Here is a 21,420-nt window from a genome sequence, read left to right as displayed (position 1 = left end):
GGATTGTTACCAGCTTGATTAGAGCAGTTTTCCACTATTTATTGCAGATCAGAGAGGCATAGATGGAGCCAGCATTAGGAGGGCATGCTGGGTCCTGTAGTGCCATTTGGAGGATACAGGGGTGCCTCCAGGTAAACTAGCTCTCAATCTGGATATGTTCTGTATGTGCCATTATCATGTGGCCATATATTAAGCAATTGTATGACCCATAGTGGATGTTATTATTATTATGCTGTGTATGGGTTTGGGGAGTGGTACCCCCCGGGTCTGGTGGGGCTGGGCCACCTTGGGGTAGCATGCCATATTATTTATTTAGCACTTATGTAACACTCCTATTTTTTCACTAATATTACTCTTTTGAGTATTTTATTAACACCCTTATTTTTGTAGCACTTTCTAACCCATAGCTTCTGCTTCTTTCTTAACACATATTAACACTTTAGTATTTCAATGGTGTGCTGCCCTGGGGTGGTCGGGCCTGAGCCGACTTTGTGGGGTCCAAGCCTTGGACCTATGCTTAGTTAGGGACCTCCAGCAATAGAGCAGCCGTGAAGTGGCCTGGAGACTTATCATATCTTTTGCAAAACATATGTAACGAAGAGCTCTAAATTTCCTATTATTACATAGTATATAGTTCTTCTAACTAACAGCCAGCAGAGTGCGTGGGAAAAATCCCTTTTGTATTTCTTGTCTAGAGTAACCCCCTCCCGCAGCACCTGGGGATTGTTACCAGCTTGATTAGAGCAGTTTTCCACTATTTATTGCAGTTCAGAGAGGCATAGATGGAGCCAGCATTAGGAGGGCATGCTGGGTCCTGTAGTGCCATTTGGAGGATACAGGGGTGCCTCCAGGTAAACTAGCTCTCAATCTGGATATGTTCTGTATGTGCCATTATCATGTGGCCATATATTAAGCAATTGTATGACCCATAGTGGATGTTATTATTATTATGCTGTGTATGGGTTTGGGGAGTGGTACCCCCCGGGTCTGGTGGGGCTGGGCCACCTTGGGGTAGCATGCCATATTATTTATTTAGCACTTATGTAACACTCCTATTTTTTCACTAATATTACTCTTTTGAGTATTTTATTAACACCCTTATTTTTGTAGCACTTTCTAACCCATAGCTTCTGCTTCTTTCTTAACACATATTAACACTTTAGTATTTCAATGGTGTGCTGCCCTGGGGTGGTCGGGCCTGAGCCGACTTTGTGGGGTCCAAGCCTTGGACCTATGCTTAGTTAGGGACCTCCAGCAATAGAGCAGCCGTGAAGTGGCCTGGAGGCTTATCATATCTTTTGCAAAACATATGTAACGAAGAGCTCTAAATTTCCTATTATTACATAGTATATAGTTCTTCTTACTAACAGCCAGCAGAGTGCGTGGGAAAAATCCCTTTTGTATTTCTTGTCTAGAGTAACCCCCTCCCGCAGCACCTGGGGATTGTTACCAGCTTGATTAGAGCAGTTTTCCACTATTTGTTAATGAGACCTGCAAGGGTCAATGGACTGGACTATTATAAGGGGTATGAATCCTAGTTGATGGTATCAAGACTTAGCAATTTTAAAGTCTCAGGGAAAGATGGACCTTGAGAGAAATATTCAGTGTAGACATATAAAGAGATGATGAGGAAGTGGTAAAAAGGAGAAAAGAAAAGAGAAGGAAAGAGTGGTGATCCTGCTGTTGGTGTAAAGTCAAGACAGGTCATGAATTACAACACCGGGTATTCTCTGAGGGTCCCCCTCACAGATACTGACCCAGCCCACCACCGTTTTGCTTCCAAGATCGGACGAGATCGGGCTCTGTCGGTGGGGTATGGTAGTAATTTCTTAGGCCCAATCTGGCCAACTCATCAATGAGAGTACACCTTTGGGAAAATTCAGCTCAGAACAAAAGTTTTTTGCGGATCTACTTACTATGTTAGGCACAGGATTGACCCCGTGGATCATAAATGAGAGTCCGCGGATATGGATATATGGAAAGTGGAAGAAGAGAAGAGGAGAAGAAAAAAAAAAGGGGAAAGGAGAAAAAAGAAGAAAGAGGGAAAAAGGGGGGAGAGAGAAAAGTAAGTGAAATAAAGGCGTATCAGATGTCAGCACATGATATTATGCCGGCACTGTGCCAAATTGAGGTTGTAATGCATAAGACAAAATGATTAGCAATATAAAATATGTTAAGCCATCACCCTCTTTCCAGGCACAACAAAGCAAAAAGGGGGCACACAGGCCCTGATAAATGCTATTAACCCAATAAATACACGTTGCATATCAGAACAGGATTGTCTGGAAAAGGGTTATTAGAACCAGGCAAATTCAGTATCCATAGACACTGGTGGCTGAAGGAAAATAAATGGTAAATGAATCTTGAAAATAACAGTCTCTGCCCAGATCCCTGGGTCACCCTCAATGGAATCAAATGGGTACAAATGTGAAACTGAAAATCTATATTAGACAGCCTCCTGGAGAAAAATACTGATTGAAAAATGACTGATATGTGCTGATCGGGTATCTGTCCTGAAAAATGTCCAAATGCCTGCGTGCCTCAGTTGTAAATGAGTTAGGAGTTAATATGAATCTAAATAGTGGGGAAATCAGGTGTCTACATCAGTGCCATAGTTATTGCTGCACAAGGTCTATTGTCTGGGTAAAAAATATACCGGTCCCTGCCCACGTCCCTGGGTCAGTCTGGGGTTAACAGGATCTGAAGCTGCTCCTCATGTCCATGGTCCACGCTGGAAAATGCGTTTCACCCGTCCTGCGGGCTTGTTCACTACCAATGCTGCATCCCCCGATAAGTCTATCAGTATAGACTAACCAAAACATTTCCAAAATTTTCCTATCAATTACTCAATTGATTGATTATTTTTAGCACTCACCCCAGCCCTTCTACTCTGATCAGCCACACCATTTATTATGTGGCACTTTTCAGAGATGTTGGTGGGTGGAGTCATATGTATACATATGGATACCAGTATATTTTACTGATTAAGTGTGGTTAAATGTGGATATTTTCTTAAATTAATTAGATAATAAAAGTTATGTTTTAATATCTTCATAATACAAATCAACATAAGAGTGCACCCACATAAGAGTTTTCTGTAAACCAATTTTTCTTTCAACCAAAATTATCAGTCAGGACATCACCTCCCACCAGGCTCACATCCTCTGCCTTCCCTTCCAGCCACTAACTACCCTTCTTTTCAATCCATCCATCCCTACACTTACTGTACTTCTTAATTTCCAGTCTCCGGTAACAAGGAGACTCCATCTGCCCCTTGACCTTTCCCCTCCTGTCTCCCCTGCTCTGTCTCTCACATTGCTTGTTTGGCATGTTGCCCACCACTTCCCTCTACCTTTTGACACTGTGAATTCTTCACTCCTTTTGTTGATGTGATGCCACCCTCTCCTGGCTATCCTACCTCTATGATCACTCTCTCTCTCTCTCTCTCTCTCTCTCTCTGTTTCATCTCATAACTCCCCCTCTACCAGTTCCAGTTGCTTTCCCTCACAGTTCTGTTTTTGTCCCTCATCTCTTCTCCCTTGGTGGGCTTGTATGGCCTCCAATACCATCTCTGTGCTGATGATACTCATATATACCTCTCCTCCCCTGACCTTTGTGCCTCTCACGTCTCCTGCTGACTTTTTGCCATTTCGTCCTGGATATTTCAGCACTTTTTAAAGTTAAACATGTTTAAAACTAAATTTTATTGTTTTTCAACCTTCCCAAGTTCCCATGGCTTATTAACAAATTGTTGTTTGTCTATTATTATAATAATAATAATAATAATAATAATAATGATTATTATTATTATTATTATTATTATTATGGAACAATGTTCAAGGGTTTTAGGAATACCTGCCCATTATATTGGAGCCATTGAGGTGCCAAAGTTGTTGAAATCTGTATTTATGCTTTAGAGCAACTATGTGTTTACATATCACTAATCTTACAGTTCGCTGGCAGCAAAAAGGAAAACAAATGTTTTGTAATAATTCAAGTAACACCGTATTCATATTAATTTAATTTGTCTCTAACAAATACAGTTAAATATAGATAATCAGGTGGGTTTGGCCACCTCTGGACCAACATAGTTAGAATTTAAGGAGATTAAAGTAATAGACCTGTGTCTTTTTTATTAATACTAATTATGCAATTTGTAATTACAAATATTACATATTAAGGATATTTTTACAAGGAAATATATTGTTCAAGATTTACTAAAAGTATAATGGCTAAATTTGCCATAAGAAGGGCCAGATTAGAGGTCAGATGGGCTTGGGGCTGAAAATGATCCAGCGCCTATTCAGGGTTGATGTGAGGTTTCTCAGCACCCTAGGTAAATTATATGCTTACTACCCACAACCACCACCAATACAATACACTTCCGAGCCCTTCAGATGAAAGTGTGACTTATAAGTTCCACAGCCACAACTTGCTTTAAGTACAAGGATGTTTCTTTTGAGAGAGAACCTTAATTTTGTGATAGACAGACTCAGTGCCCTCACCTTGAAATCCTGTGGCCCTAGGCAACTGCCTAAAGATGCCTAATGGTAGAGCTGGCCCTGCAGAGGAGTTGTGACCAGTGTTGTGCGGAAGGGTACAAATCCTACACTATCAACTCTAAGAGATCACTAAATACGAAAAACATTGCATCATTTTGTGAGGAAAAGAGAAATACAATTGTAATACAACTGTAATACCCTGAAGTTATTGCACCATGGGGATCCCCTTGTGATTTTTTTTATTTTACATAGAAGAACTACAAAGCCCAGGGTAGATCATGGGCTGAACTGTGATGTCCCCTGTCAGCTCTGGCAGGGATAGTTTGGTGCCACTGTAGTGGGAAGATTTTCCCCCTGCTCAGCAACTACCAAGCCCGGGAATTGGCCCCGTCAGTGATTGGATCCCCCAGGTTGCAGGGCAGAAGGCACCTGGGGCGGTCTGTTGCTGGGGCTCCGGGAGCCAGTCATTAAGGAGGACGGGGGAGGTCCAGGGAGAGAGACCCCTACAATAGAGGCACCCCAGCGCGGGACGGAGTCCGGAGTAATGGGGATCAGCTCACCTGGGGAGTCCAGCATGTAGTGCCCGGAGCAGTCCGATGGGAAGGTGGATGCCCAGCAGCAGGAGGATCAGAGCCACTGCGCCGGAGAGAAGCCGCCTGCTATGCCGTGGGGAACGTCGGCGCTGAGGAGGACCGGAGACCCTGATGCACAGGAGAAGAGCTGGCCACGTCAGTGCCAGTGGGGATGGAACGCGGAGAAGAGCCGCTGCTGCCGAGAGACTGGAGCGCTGGACCGGAGGAACCGCAGCCCATCCAGCAGAGCAGTGAAGACCCCCATCCCCTGGATCCGGCAGAAGAGCGGCCGCTGGAATGGTGAGAAGCGCGCAGGCACCGCTGAGGACGATCCCGGGAAAGAAGACCCCTGGCGAGGACCCCTGGTTGCTGAGAGATGGCGGCGCGGACCGACGGCGGAGAACAGCGCGGACTGGAGGCTGCAGGAAGAAGACCCCTGGGGCATTGCGATCGGAGACTGGAGAAGACCTCAGCGTAGAGATGACGGCGCGGATCGGAGGCGGCAGGAGAAGACCGGACCGGAGTCTGAGGAGGGAGATTCCAGACAGCAGCGCTGGAGATGCGGAGGATCGGAGGTGGCAGAAGCGCCGCAGCAGGTGGTGAGACCCTGATTACCCTTCCTCTGCCAAGACTCTGCCCTGTTAAAGTCCTCCGCTGCAAAAACTCTGCTAATGGGGACATATTTAATAAGGGGGTAGGTTCCCCTTCTTCAGTGCCCCTGCTTCACCTTCCGCTGCAAAAGCTCTGCAAAGAGGGGACATAGTACTAGTAAAGGAGGTAGGCACCCCTAAGCCCTGGGCCCCGCAGGACATTTAATGAGGGGGTGGGCACCCCTAAGCTCCCCTGTGTCCTGTTATTTAACCCCTTCCGCTGCATGAACTCTGCATTGGGGGACATATTATTTAATAAGGGGTAGGCTCTCCTTCATAGTGCCCCACAAGCTAAGTTAATTTTGGGGAAGGACACCCTACAGTAACTGTGCCCCTGCAATTATGTACAAACAGGGTTAGGCACCCCTTGGGTAGGCACCCTTAGAGCTAATGGTGCCCGTATCTAGAGTTAATGTATTTATCTGCTATTGAGGAATGCTAGCACTTATAGTTCTGTTATGCAAGCTCCGCCCAGCAGTGTGAAAGTTAATGTTGATGCATTTATCTGCTATTAAGGAATGCTGGTACTGATAGTTCTTTTTATGCAAGCTCCGCCCAGCAGAGTAAAAGCTGATGTTTATGTATTTATCTGCTATTAAGGAATGTTGGTACTTATGGTTCATTTACACAAGTTCCGCCCAGCAGTGTGAAAGTTAATGTTGATGCATTTATCTGCTAATAAGGAATGCTGGTACTGATAGTTCTTTTTATGCAAGCTCCGCCCAGCAGAGTAAAAGCTGATGTTTATGTATTTATCTGCTATTAAGGAATGCTGGTACTTATGGTTCATTTATACAAGCTCCGCCCAGCAGTGTGAAAGTTAATGTTGATGCATTTATCTGCTATTAAGGAATGCTGGTACTGATAGTTCTTTTTATGCAAGCTCCGCCCAGCAGTGTGAAAGCCAATGTTAATGCATTTATCTGTTATTAAGGAATGCTGGTACTGATAGTTCTTTTTATGCAAGCTCCGCCCAGCAGTGTGAAAGCCAATGGGGGTCATTCCGAGTTGTTCGCTCGTAAGCTGCTTTTAGCAGCTTTGCACACGCTAAGCCGCCGCCTACCGGGAGTGAATCTTAGCATAGTAAAATTGCGAACGAAAGATTTGCAATATTGCGAAAAGACTTCTCTGTGCAGTTTCTGAGTAGCTCGAGACTTACTCTGCCAGTGCGATCAGTTCAGTGCTTGTCGTTCCTGGTTTGACGTCACAAACACACCCAGCGTTCGCCCAGACACTCCTCCGTTTCTCCAGCCACTCCCGCGTTTTTCCCAGAAACGGTAGCGTTTTTTCACACACTCCCATAAAACGGCCAGTTTCCGCCCAGAAACACCCACTTCCTGTCAATCACATTACGATCACCAGAACGAAGAAAAAACCTTGTAATGCCGTGAGTAAAATACCTAACTGCATAGCTAATTTACTTGGCGCAGTCGCACTGCGGACATTGCGTATGCGCATTAGCGACTAATCGCTCTGTTGCGAGAAAAAAATAACGAGCGAACAACTCGGAATGACCCCCAATTTTAATGCATTTATCTGTTATTAAGGAATGCTGGTACTGATAGTTCTTTTCATGCAAGCTCCGCCCAGCATCGAGGAAGCTATTGTTAATGCATGTTTCCTGCCTACCTGCCACTTGTTAATGCTAACGCTGGTTACCTGAGACTATAGTAAAGAAGCCATGGCCAGCCTGTTTTAACTGTGCACCTGTTTCCTGCTTACCTGCCACTTGTTAATTTTGTTAGAATAATAAAATGGAGTTGGATCCTGTAATATGTGTTTGTCATTGTATCTGAGGGGTAAAGCAGGTCTGCCGCTCTGATCACCGAACCTGATTCACATTAGCTCCCCACAATTTAGTTTAAGTTTCCGGCACCGTAAATGTTGGGTGTGTTACACAACTGATTTATGGCCAGCCATGTGCGGGCTGGCCATCATTATGCTAGTATGATGATGGGACTATTTTATGTGGAGGCTGGTGCTGTAGTCCCATCTTCCCCATTGTTAATCTGGCCCTGTATCCACCCTCACTTCCAGCTTCCCATAGTGTATCATGGTCATTTTGTGTTCTCCAGACATCAACAATGATTTGCTAATATAGCACAGCTCTTATTATCATGTAAGACATCTAAGACAGAGAAGAGTACATTAATCATGTAAGAAAGAAGAGAGTACAAATGGACTAGACAGGTCTGTATATGCTACTAGCTGTTCTACCTGTCCTTCGCACGGGAGTTTCTGATTTTCACGGTTGTACATATAAATGAGTGTTAAAAATTTGGTAAATCTATAGAGATGTAAATTTGAGGCGTCTCAAATGTAAGTAATTATTAATAGAGATGAGCGGGTTCGGTTTCTCTGAAACCGAACCCGCACGAACTTCATGTTTTTTTCACGGGTCCGAGCAGACTCGGATCCTCCCGCCTTGCTCGGTTAACCCGAGCGCGCCCGAACGTCATCATGACGCTGTCGGATTCTCGCGAGACTCGGATTCTATATAAGGAGCCGCGCGTCGCCGCCATTTTCACACGTGCATTGAGATTGATAGGGAGAGGACGTGGCTGGCGTCCTCTCCATTAGAAATTAGATTAGAAGAGAGAGAGAGATTGTGCAGAGTCAGACAGAGTTTACCACAGTGACCAGTGCAGTTGTTGTTAGTTAACTTTTATTTATTTTAATATATATCCGTTCTCTGCTATATCCGTTCTCTGCCTGAAAAAAAACGATACACAGCAGCAGCCAGTCACACAGTGTGACTCAGTCTGTGTGCACTCAGCTCAGCCCAGTGTGCTGCACATCAATGTATAAAAGGCAAAGCTTATAATAATTGTGGGGGAGACTGGGGAGCACTGCAGGTTGTTATAGCAGGAGCCCCCAGGAGTACATAATATTATATTAATTTAAAATTAAACAGTGCACACTTTTGCTGCAGGAGTGCCACTGCCAGTGTGACTAGTGGTGACCAGTGCCTGACCACCAGTATAGTAGTATATTCATTGTTGTATGTATTGTATACTATCTCTTTATCAACCAGTCTATATTAGCAGCAGACACAGTACAGTGCGGTAGTTCACGGCTGTGGCTACCTCTGTGTCGGCAGTCGGAACTCGGCAGGCAGTCCGTCCATCCATAATTGTATTACAATATATACCACCTAACCGTGGTATTTTTTTTTCTTTCTTTATACCGTCATAGTGTCATACTAGTTGTTACGAGTATACTACTATCTCTTTATCAACCAGTGTACAGTGCGGTAGTTCACGGCTGTGGCTACCTCTGTGTCGGCAGTCGGCAGGCAGTCCGTCCATCCATAATTGTATTATTATTATAATATATACCACCTAACCGTGGTTTTTTTTCCATTCTTTATACCGTCGTCATAGTGTCATACTAGTTGTTACGAGTATACTACTATCTCTTTATCAACCAGTGTACAGTGCGGTAGTTCACGGCTGTGGCTACCTCTGTGTCGGCAGTCGGCAGGCAGTCCGTCCATCCATAATTGTATTATTATTATAATATATACCACCTAACCGTGGTTTTTTTTCCATTCTTTATACCGTCGTCATAGTGTCATACTAGTTGTTACGAGTATACTACTATCTCTTTATCAACCAGTGTACAGTGCGGTAGTTCACGGCTGTGGCTACCTCTGTGTCGGCAGTCGGCAGGCAGTCCGTCCATCCATAATTGTATTATTATTATAATATATACCACCTAACCGTGGTTTTTTTTCCATTCTTTATACCGTCGTCATAGTGTCATACTAGTTGTTACGAGTATACTACTATCTCTTTATCAACCAGTGTACAGTGCGGTAGTTCACGGCTGTGGCTACCTCTGTGTCGGCAGTCGGCAGGCAGTCCGTCCATCCATAATTGTATTATTATTATAATATATACCACCTAACCGTGGTTTTTTTTCCATTCTTTATACCGTCGTCATAGTGTCATACTAGTTGTTACGAGTATACTACTATCTCTTTATCAACCAGTGTACAGTGCGGTAGTTCACGGCTGTGGCTACCTCTGTGTCGGCAGTCGGCAGGCAGTCCGTCCATCCATAATTGTATTATTATTATAATATATACCACCTAACCGTGGTTTTTTTTCCATTCTTTATACCGTCGTCATAGTGTCATACTAGTTGTTACGAGTATACTACTATCTCTTTATCAACCAGTGTACAGTGCGGTAGTTCACGGCTGTGGCTACCTCTGTGTCGGCAGTCGGCAGGCAGTCCGTCCATCCATAATTGTATTATTATTATAATATATACCACCTAACCGTGGTTTTTTTTTCATTCTTTATACCGTCGTCATAGTGTCATACTAGTTGTTACGAGTATACTACTATCTCTTTATCAACCAGTGTACAGTGCGGTAGTTCACGGCTGTGGCTACCTCTGTGTCGGCAGTCGGCAGGCAGTCCGTCCATCCATAATTGTATTATTATTATAATATATACCACCTAACCGTGGTTTTTTTTCCATTCTTTATACCGTCGTCATAGTGTCATACTAGTTGTTACGAGTATACTACTATCTCTTTATCAACCAGTGTACAGTGCGGTAGTTCACGGCTGTGGCTACCTCTGTGTCGGCAGTCGGCAGGCAGTCCGTCCATCCATAATTGTATTATTATTATAATATATACCACCTAACCGTGGTTTTTTTTCCATTCTTTATACCGTCGTCATAGTGTCATACTAGTTGTTACGAGTATACTACTATCTCTTTATCAACCAGTGTACAGTGCGGTAGTTCACGGCTGTGGCTACCTCTGTGTCGGCAGTCGGCAGGCAGTCCGTCCATCCATAATTGTATTATTATTATAATATATACCACCTAACCGTGGTTTTTTTTTCATTCTTTATACCGTCGTCATAGTGTCATACTAGTTGTTACGAGTATACTACTATCTCTTTATCAACCAGTGTACAGTGCGGTAGTTCACGGCTGTGGCTACCTCTGTGTCGGCAGTCGGCAGGCAGTCCGTCCATCCATAATTGTATTATTATTATAATATATACCACCTAACCGTGGTTTTTTTTCCATTCTTTATACCGTCGTCATAGTGTCATACTAGTTGTTACGAGTATACTACTATCTCTTTATCAACCAGTGTACAGTGCGGTAGTTCACGGCTGTGGCTACCTCTGTGTCGGCAGTCGGCAGGCAGTCCGTCCATCCATAATTGTATTATTATTATAATATATACCACCTAACCGTGGTTTTTTTTCCATTCTTTATACCGTCGTCATAGTGTCATACTAGTTGTTACGAGTATACTACTATCTCTTTATCAACCAGTGTACAGTGCGGTAGTTCACGGCTGTGGCTACCTCTGTGTCGGCAGTCGGCAGGCAGTCCGTCCATCCATAATTGTATTATTATTATAATATATACCACCTAACCGTGGTTTTTTTTCCATTCTTTATACCGTCGTCATAGTGTCATACTAGTTGTTACGAGTATACTACTATCTCTTTATCAACCAGTGTACAGTGCGGTAGTTCACGGCTGTGGCTACCTCTGTGTCGGCAGTCGGCAGGCAGTCCGTCCATCCATAATTGTATTATTATTATAATATATACCACCTAACCGTGGTTTTTTTATACCACCTAACCGTGGCAGTCCGTCCATAATTGTATACTAGTAAACTATCCAATCCATCCATCTCCATTGTTTACCTGAGGTGCCTTTTAGTTCTGCCTATAAAATATGGAGAACAAAAAAGTTGAGGTTCCAAAATTAGGGAAAGATCAAGATCCACTTCCACCTCGTGCTGAAGCTGCTGCAACTAGTCATGGCCGAGACGATGAAATGCCAGCAACGTCGTCTGCCAAGGCCGATGCCCAATGTCATAGTACAGAGCATGTCAAATCCAAAACACCAAATATCAGAAAAAAAAGGACTCCAAAACCTAAAATAAAATTGTCGGAGGAGAAGCGTAAACTTGCCAATATGCCATTTACCACACGGAGTGGCAAGGAACGGCTGAGGCCCTGGCCTATGTTCATGGCTAGTGGTTCAGCTTCACATGAGGATGGAAGCACTCAGCCTCTCGCTAGAAAACTGAAAAGACTCAAGCTGGCAAAAGCACCGCAAAGAACTGTGCGTTCTTTGAAATCCCAAATCCACAAGGAGAGTCCAATTGTGTCATTTGCGATGCCTGACCTTCCCAACACTGGACGTGAAGAGCATGCGCCTTCCACTATTTGCATGCCCCCTGCAAGTGCTGGAAGGAGCACCCGCAGTCCAGTTCCTGATAGTCAGATTGAAGATGTCAGTGTTGAAGTACACCAGGATGAGGAGGATATGGGTGTTGCTGGCGCTGGGGAGGAAATTGACCAGGAGGATTCTGATGGTGAGGTGGTTTGTTTAAGTCAGGCACCCGGGGAGACACCTGTTGTCCGTGGGAGGAATATGGCCGTTGACATGCCAGGTGAAAATACCAAAAAAATCAGCTCTTCGGTGTGGAGGTATTTCACCAGAAATGCGGACAACAGGTGTCAAGCCGTGTGTTCCCTTTGTCAAGCTGTAATAAGTAGGGGTAAGGACGTTAACCACCTCGGAACATCCTCCCTTATACGTCACCTGCAGCGCATTCATAATAAGTCAGTGACAAGTTCAAAAACTTTGGGTGACAGCGGAAGCAGTCCACTGACCAGTAAATCCCTTCCTCTTGTAACCAAGCTCACGCAAACCACCCCACCAACTCCCTCAGTGTCAATTTCCTCCTTCCCCAGGAATGCCAATAGTCCTGCAGGCCATGTCACTGGCAAGTCTGACGAGTCCTTTCCTGCCTGGGATTCCTCCGATGCATCCTTGCGTGTAACGCCTACTGCTGCTGGCGCTGCTGTTGTTGCCGCTGGGAGTCGATGGTCATCCCAGAGGGGAAGTCGTAAGCCCACTTGTACTACTTCCAGTAAGCAATTGACTGTTCAACAGTCCTTTGCGAGGAAGATGAAATATCACAGCAGTCATCCTACTGCAAAGCGGATAACTGAGTCCTTGACAACTATGTTGGTGTTAGACGTGCGTCCGGTATCCGCCGTTAGTTCACAGGGAACTAGACAATTTATTGAGGCAGTGTGCCCCCGTTACCAAATACCATCTAGGTTCCACTTCTCTAGGCAGGCGATACCGAGAATGTACACGGACGTCAGAAAAAGACTCACCAGTGTCCTAAAAAATGCAGTTGTACCCAATGTCCACTTAACCACGGACATGTGGACAAGTGGAGCAGGGCAGGGTCAGGACTATATGACTGTGACAGCCCACTGGGTAGATGTATGGACTCCCGCCGCAAGAACAGCAGCGGCGGCACCAGTAGCAGCATCTCGCAAACGCCAACTCTTTCCTAGGCAGGCTACGCTTTGTATCACCGCTTTCCAGAATACGCACACAGCTGAAAACCTCTTACGGCAACTGAGGAAGATCATCGCGGAATGGCTTACCCCAATTGGACTCTCCTGTGGATTTGTGGCATCGGACAACGCCAGCAATATTGTGTGTGCATTAAATATGGGCAAATTCCAGCACGTCCCATGTTTTGCACATACCTTGAATTTGGTGGTGCAGAATTTTTTAAAAAACGACAGGGGCGTGCAAGAGATGCTGTCGGTGGCCAGAAAAATTGCGGGACACTTTCGGCGTACAGGCACCACGTACAGAAGACTGGAGCACCACCAAAAACTACTGAACCTGCCCTGCCATCATCTGAAGCAAGAAGTGGTAACGAGGTGGAATTCAACCCTCTATATGCTTCAGAGGTTGGAGGAGCAGCAAAAGGCCATTCAAGCCTATACAATTGAGCACGATATAGGAGATGGAATGCACCTGTCTCAAGTGCAGTGGAGAATGATTTCAACGTTGTGCAAGGTTCTGATGCCCTTTGAACTTGCCACACGTGAAGTCAGTTCAGACACTGCCAGCCTGAGTCAGGTCATTCCCCTCATCAGGCTTTTGCAGAAGAAGCTGGAGGCATTGAAGAAGGAGCTAACACGGAGCGATTCCGCTAGGCATGTGGGACTTGTGGATGCAGCCCTTAATTCGCTTAACAAGGATTCACGGGTGGTCAATCTGTTGAAATCAGAGCACTACATTTTGGCCACCGTGCTCGATCCTAGATTTAAAGCCTACCTTGGATCCCTCTTTCCGGCAGACACAGGTCTGCTGGGGTTGAAAGACCTGCTGGTGACAAAATTGTCAAGTCAAGCGGAACGCGACCTGTCAACATCTCCTCCTTCACATTCTCCCGCAACTGGGGGTGCGAGGAAAAGGCTCAGAATTCCGAGCCCACCCGCTGGCGGTGATGCAGGGCAGTCTGGAGCGACTGCTGATGCTGACATCTGGTCCGGACTGAAGGACCTGACAACGATTACGGACATGTCGTCTACTGTCACTGCATATGATTCTCTCAACATTGATAGAATGGTGGAGGATTATATGAGTGACCGCATCCAAGTAGGCACGTCACACAGTCCGTACTTATACTGGCAGGAAAAAGAGGCAATTTGGAGGCCCTTGCACAAACTGGCTTTATTCTACCTAAGTTGCCCTCCCACAAGTGTGTACTCCGAAAGAGTGTTTAGTGCCGCCGCTCACCTTGTCAGCAATCGGCGTACGAGGTTACATCCAGAAAATGTGGAGAAGATGATGTTCATTAAAATGAATTATAATCAATTCCTCCGCGGAGACATTGACCAGCAGCAATTGCCTCCACAAAGTACACAGGGAGCTGAGATGGTGGATTCCAGTGGGGACGAATTGATAATCTGTGAGGAGGGGGATGTACACGGTGATATATCGGAGGGTGAAGATGAGGTGGACATCTTGCCTCTGTAGAGCCAGTTTGTGCAAGGAGAGATTAATTGCTTCTTTTTTGGGGGGGGTCCAAACCAACCCGTCATATCAGTCACAGTCGTGTGGCAGACCCTGTCACTGAAATGATGGGTTGGTTAAAGTGTGCATGTCCTGTTTTGTTTATACAACATAAGGGTGGGTGGGAGGGCCCAATGATAATTCCATCTTGCACCTCTTTTTTCTTTTCTTTTTCTTTGCATCATGTGCTGATTGGGGAGGGTTTTTTGGAAGGGACATCCTGCGTGACACTGCAGTGCCACTCCTAGATGGGCCCGGTGTTTGTGTCGGCCACTAGGGTCGCTAATCTTACTCACACAGCTACCTCATTGCGCCTCTTTTTTTCTTTGCGTCATGTGCTGTTTGGGGAGGGTTTTTTGGAAGGGACATCCTGCGTGACACTGCAGTGCCACTCCTAGATGTGCCCGGTGTTTGTGTCGGCCACTAGGGTCGCTAATCTTACTCACACAGTCAGCTACCTCATTGCGCCTCTTTTTTTCTTTGCGTCATGTGCTGTTTGGGGAGGGTTTTTTGGAAGGGCCATCCTGCGTGACACTGCAGTGCCACTCCTAGATGGGCCCGGTGTTTGTGTCGGCCACTAGGGTCGCTAATCTTACTCACACAGCTACCTCATTGCGCCTCTTTTTTTCTTTGCGTCATGTGCTGTTTGGGGAGGGTTTTTTGGAAGGGCCATCCTGCGTGACACTGCAGTGCCACTCCTAGATGGGCCCGGTGTTTGTGTCGGCCACTAGGGTCGCTAATCTTACTCACACAGCTACCTCATTGCGCCTCTTTTTTTCTTTGCGTCATGTGCTGTTTGGGGAGGGTTTTTTGGAAGGGACATCCTGCGTGACACTGCAGTGCCACTCCTAGATGGGCCCGGTGTTTGTGTCGGCCACTAGGGTCGCTTATCTTACTCACACAGCGACCTCGGTGCAAATTTTAGGACTAAAAATAATATTGTGAGGTGTGATGTGTTCAGAATAGGCTGAAAATGAGTGTAAATTATGTTTTTTGAGGTTAATAATACTTTGGGATCAAAATTACCCCCAAATTCTATGATTTAAGCTGTTTTTTAGGGTTTTTTGAAAAAAACACCCGAATCCAAAACACACCCGAATCCGACAAAAATAATTCGGTGAGGTTTTGCCAAAACGCGTTCGAACCCAAAACACGGCCGCGGAACCGAACCCAAAACCAAAACACAAAACCCGAAAAATTTCAGGCGCTCATCTCTAATTATTAATCCATGGTTCTTGGCGTTACGCAAGGAGCACTCGTAGCAGATACGGTAAAAAGTGACAGGACCATTTTTGTAGTTTATTAAATTCTACACACTGGAGGTGCAATCCAATTTTTGATCTGATTGTTTGTGCATTATTGTTCATGCAATGCAAGCCACACATTGGTGATGATGTCATTATGTCAACCCCCTTTTCATCCCCTTAGAGGAGGTTTTTAAACTTCTGATTATGTAGTTTTGCTTTTTCCCACCTGAAGAATACCTATAGTATGTTAAAGTTCTAACATATCGTGAAGTAAGAGAATAATACCCCATCCAGATCACCACCTATGAACACGGGTTATTGGCACTTGAGCATGCATAACCCGTGTTCATGTGCGGTCTGAAAGGTGCCAGGGGAAAAATACCTAATTGAGTGATCCGGTATTTCAACCCTGTTAGTGAGCAGGGTTGAACTCGTGGCTGCACACTAGAACATGCAAGTCTTTTAGATTTCCCTTGAACTCCCAGCAGCTTCGCAGCCGTCCCGGAATCACGATATAATGCAATACACATTAAGATATTTCTAAAAGATCATGCAAAAGATCTAGGAGAGGCCACGTCCCGGAGCATGCCGTCCTTAACAATAGCTTCACATTTTCCCTGCAGCAGGGGGCATGGACAGCACTCACTGAGCTGCTAGCCAAGCCCCCTGTCCCTCTCTATCAGGGAATAGACGCTGTGCGCATGTGCAGTCACAAAAATGGGACTGCCCGCCAAAATCGGGACAGTTGGGAGGTATGACAATGTGTGATAGCCAGAGCGAGTACTCTGTCTATTGATTATACTGTAATTTGCAGAGCAATTTTGGAGAAGACAGTAATATGGCAGCAGCAGTATGAGATAATAAAACCCAATATTTTCTATAGCAGCAGTAATATAAGATAATAAAACGCAATATTTTCTATAGCAGCAGTAATATGAGATAATAAAACCCAATATTTTCTTTTAACTTGCCTACGATTGCAGGTCTTATTTTACTAAGGGCCTAATTCAGACCTGATTGTAGATGTGCTAAATTTAGCACATCTACGATCAGCTTCCCTGACATGTGGGGGGATGCTGAGCACAGGGCTAGTCTGCCCTGCATGCTAGGTCCTGCGTCGTCGCACAAGTACAAAAGCCTCGCACAGCGGCGATGCTTTTGTACTTGAAGAGTAGCTCCTGCGTGCTGGCAGGGAGCACTCATCGCTGTGAGGGTCGCAGTGGCTGCGTGTGACTTCACGCAGCTGTCGCGGCCTGCCCCCCATGCGGTCCGGACACGCTTTCGTTGCCCGGACTGCACCCCTAAAATGGTGGCCAAACACCACCGTCTCGCCCCCTCCGGCCCAGCGACTGCCTCTGCCTATCAATCAGGCAGAGGCAATCGCAGGGCTGAGATGGCCGTTGGCCCCTTGCAAAAATGTACAGCACCGATCAGGCCTGAATTAAGCCATATGTTCAAACGGGTGGTATTTAGGTTCCTGGCTGTTGGGTTCCCGGCGCACAGTATACCGGCGCTGGAATCCCGACACCCAGGCATACTGACATCTTTTCTCCCTCTTGGGTGTCCACGACCCCCCTGGAGGGAGAATAGATAGCGTGGCGCGCATAGGGCGCCACCATGCCCGCAAGGGGCTCATTTGCAATCGCCCAGCTGTCGGTATGCCGGCCGTCGGGATTCCAGCGCCGATATGCTGGCCGCCAGCATACCATACTACACCCATTCAGACTAGTACAGTTTCAGCTGGATCCATGTCACCATAAGGACACCATCTCAGTGTTTTTCCTAATACTTTTACAGTCACAAAATAACACTGAAGTTCTGCAAAAGATTCCAATGTTAGTGTCATTAGCATGATGTAAGAGAATGTTACATTTTTATTCAGGTGTGCCTCCCTCCTGCTGAGGTATAAGGGCTTCTGCTAACGGATTTATGTCCTTTTCTGCTAGAGGAATGATGCTTCTTTCCAGAATTAGATATTATATACATAGTAATTCAGTTTACTAATCTAAAGAAACAATAGGAAGTCTGGCAGAGACTTCCTTTCATACAGTGACTGAAAATTTCCATAACTTTTTCTAGTTGTTTATTTTCAGTTAAGGGTCATGAAACATTTACCTTACCAAGAAGGAAAAGTCTTAAAAACGTATTAATCATTTGTGTACAGCGGCAGATTGGGATGTGAAACCAGCCCGGGAGATTTATGGAAGCAGTCCTAATGGGAGCAGGGTCTATCTGCAACAATACCCTTCCCTGGGGTACATCCGTGAGTCCAACTATGCGAGGACAGTGATGCCCATTTTCATTGTCTACAGACGCTGAAATCATGCATTGCGTGTCCATCTTCGCATTATTAAAACTTTCAGAAGACCTTTCCTAGGGTCAGATCATACTGTATGTCTAAATATGGCACCCAATGTGAGCAATTCAGCATCTCTGTACGCAACAATTTTCAGCAACACGTCCATATTACTGTATGTCACATCTACATAGCCAAACCCCTGTAATTTCCTAGGAAAGTAACGCATTTCTTGGTGCATGCGTCTGTAGCTGTACTGCAACTCTGTATGAACACCATTGAGACAAATGCACAGTGCAACTTAGGTACATGTGCAGATGAAAAACATTGCACAAGAAAAAAAAACATTGGCCCCCAACAGGAAAAAAAACACATTGACCCCTACAAGAAAAAATAAACATACATAAATTATGTGGTCATATATATAATGCTGATAAACTTTTGATTGCTACTGACTGGAAGTGGTCTGCCGTACCATCTATTGTGGCTCTGATTAATCGAGTTTAGTATACCGCTTCTATGGAATATATTACTGACCTCCTCCATAACATTGTTTTTTTCAGATTATTTTAGTTTATTGTATTTTGTATAAACAAAAGAAAAAAAAATCTTGGTACAGTAGTATGACCAATTTACAGATTTGATGATAATATTTTATATGCAGTAATTGTATGTTTACTTGTATTGCCAGGTGATTTCGATTCTTTATGGCTATGTACTGTTTGAAGTCGTAATGTTTTAGTTTTGTTTGCTTGCTCGTATATTCTTTTTGTCTTTACAAATAACTAGAGATGAGCGTGTTCGGTTCACCGAGAACCGAACCCCCCCAAACTTCACGTGGTTTACACAGGTCCGAGGCAGCCTTACTCGAAAATCCCGAACGGGGGAAAACGCCATCATCCCGCTGTCGGATTCTCACGAGATTCGGATTCCATCTAAAGAGCCGCGCGTCGCCGCCATTTTAACTCGTGCATTGTAGATTTACCGGAGAGGACGTGGCTACATTCTCTGCCTGATAAGTGATAAGCCCAATATCAGCTAAATATCAGCTCAATATCTGTGCTCAGTATCAGTGCTGCATTGTGGTGACCAGTATACTACAGTACAATAGTTCACTGCTGTATCTTGCTGCTCCATGTCAGTTCTAGTATCCTCATAAGTGCTCAATATCTGTGCTCAGTATCAGTGCTGCATTGTGGTGACCAGTATATAATACTACAGTACAATAGTGCATTGCTGTATCTTGCTGCTCTGTGTCAGTTCTAGTATCCTCATCAGTGCTCAATATCTGTGCTCAGCATCAGTGCTGCATTGTGGTGACCAATATATAATACTACAGTACAATAGTCCATTGATGTATCTTGCTGCTCTGTGTCAGTTCTAGTATCCTCATCAGTGCTCAATATCTGTGCTCAGTATCAGTGCTGCATTGTGGTGACCAGTATATAATACTATAGTACAATAGTCCATTGCTGTATCTTGCTGCTCTGTGTCAGTTCTAGTATCCTCATCAGTGATCAATATCTGTGCTCAGTATCAGTGCTGCATTGTGGTGACCAGTATATAATACTACAGTACAATAGTCCATTGCTGAATCTTGCTGCTCCGTGTCAGTTCTAGTATCCTCGCCAGTGCTCAATATCTGTGCTCAGTATCAGTGCTGCATTGTGGTGACCAGTATATAATACTACAGTACAATAGTCCATTGCTGTATCTTGCTGCTCCGTGTCAGTTCTAGTATCCTCATCAGTGCTCAATATCTGTGCTCAGTATCAGTGCTGCATTGTGGTGACCAGTATATAATACTACAGTACAATAGTCCATTGCTGTATCTTGCTGCTCCGTGTCAGTTCTAGTATCCTCATCAGTGCTCAATATCTGTGCTCAGTATCAGTGCTGCATTGTGGATACAAGTATATAATACTACAGTACAATAGTCCATTGCTGTATCTTGCTGCTCCGTGTCAGTTCTAGTTTCCTCATCAGTGCTCAATATCTGTGCTCAGTATCAGTGCTGCATTGTGGTGACCAGTATATAATACTACAGTATAAAAGTCCATTGCTGTATCTTGCTGCTCCGTGTCAGTTCTAGTATCCTCATCAGTGCTCAGTATCTGTGCTCAGTATCAGTGCTGCATTGTGGTGACCAGTATATAATACTACAGTACAATAGTCCATTGCTGTATCTAGATGCTCCGTGTCAGTTCTAGTATCCTCATCAGTGCTCAATATCTGTGCTCAGTATCAGTGCTGCATTGTGGTGACCAGTATATAATACTACAGTACAATAGTCCATTGCTTTATCTTGCAGTTCCGTGTCAGTTCTAGTATCCTCATCAGTGCTCAGTATCAGTTCTGCATTGTGGTGACCAGTATACTACAGTACAATAGTCCAGTGCTGTTCTCGCTGCCCAGTGTCAGTTCTAGTATCCTCATCAGTGCTCAATATCTGTGCTCAGTATCAGTGCTGCATTGTGGTGACCAGTATATAATACTACAGGACAATAGTCCAGTGCTGTATCTTGCTGCTCCGTGTCAGTTCTAGTATCCTCACCAGTGCTCAATATCTGTGCTCAATATCAGTGCTGCATTGTGGTGACCAGTATATAATACTACAGTACAATAGTCCATTGCTGTATCTTGCTGCTCCGTGTCAGTTCTAGTATCCTCATCAGTGCTCAATATCTGTGCTCAGTATTAGTCCTGCATTGTGGTGACCAGTATATAATACTACAGTACAATAGTCCATTGCTGTATCTTGCTGCTACGTGTCAGTTCTAGTATCCTCATCAGTGCTCAATATCTGTGCTCAGTATCAGTGCTGCATTGTGGTGACCAGTATATAATACTACAGTACAATAGTCCATTGCTGTATCTTGCTGCTCCGTGTCAGTTCTAGTATCCTCATCAGTGCTCAATATCTGTGCTCAGTATTAGTGCTGCATTGTGGTGACCAGTATATAATACTACAGTACAATAGCCCATTGCTGTTTCTTGCTGCTCCGTGTCAGTTCTAGTATCCTCATCAGTGCTCAATATCTGTGCTCAGTATCAGTGCTGCATTGTGGTGACCAGTATATAATACTACAGTACAATAGTCCATTGCTGTATCTCGCTGCTCCGTGTCAGTTCTAGTATCCTCATCAGTGCTCAAAATCTGTGCTCAGTATCAGTGCTGCATTGTGGTGACCAGTATATAATGCTACAGTACAATAGTCCATTGCTGTATCTTGCTGCTCCGTGTCAGTTCTAGTATCCTCATCAGTG

At 44.8% G+C, this 21,420-nt stretch overlaps 1 pseudogene; it reads right to left on the bottom strand.

Moving 5' to 3' along the window:
- Positions 1 to 1,708: 1,708 nt before the first annotated feature.
- Positions 1,709 to 1,827, bottom strand: LOC134946313 (5S ribosomal RNA; annotated as a pseudogene).
- Between the last annotated feature and the right edge of the window lie 19,593 nt (positions 1,828 to 21,420).

The sequence above is a fragment of the Pseudophryne corroboree genome, chromosome 7 (assembly GCF_028390025.1).
Source record: "Pseudophryne corroboree isolate aPseCor3 chromosome 7, aPseCor3.hap2, whole genome shotgun sequence".
Lineage (NCBI taxonomy): Eukaryota > Metazoa > Chordata > Amphibia > Anura > Myobatrachidae > Pseudophryne > Pseudophryne corroboree.
Note: the sequence above shows the minus strand (reverse complement) of the source record. Positions and strands in the feature narration are given on the sequence as shown.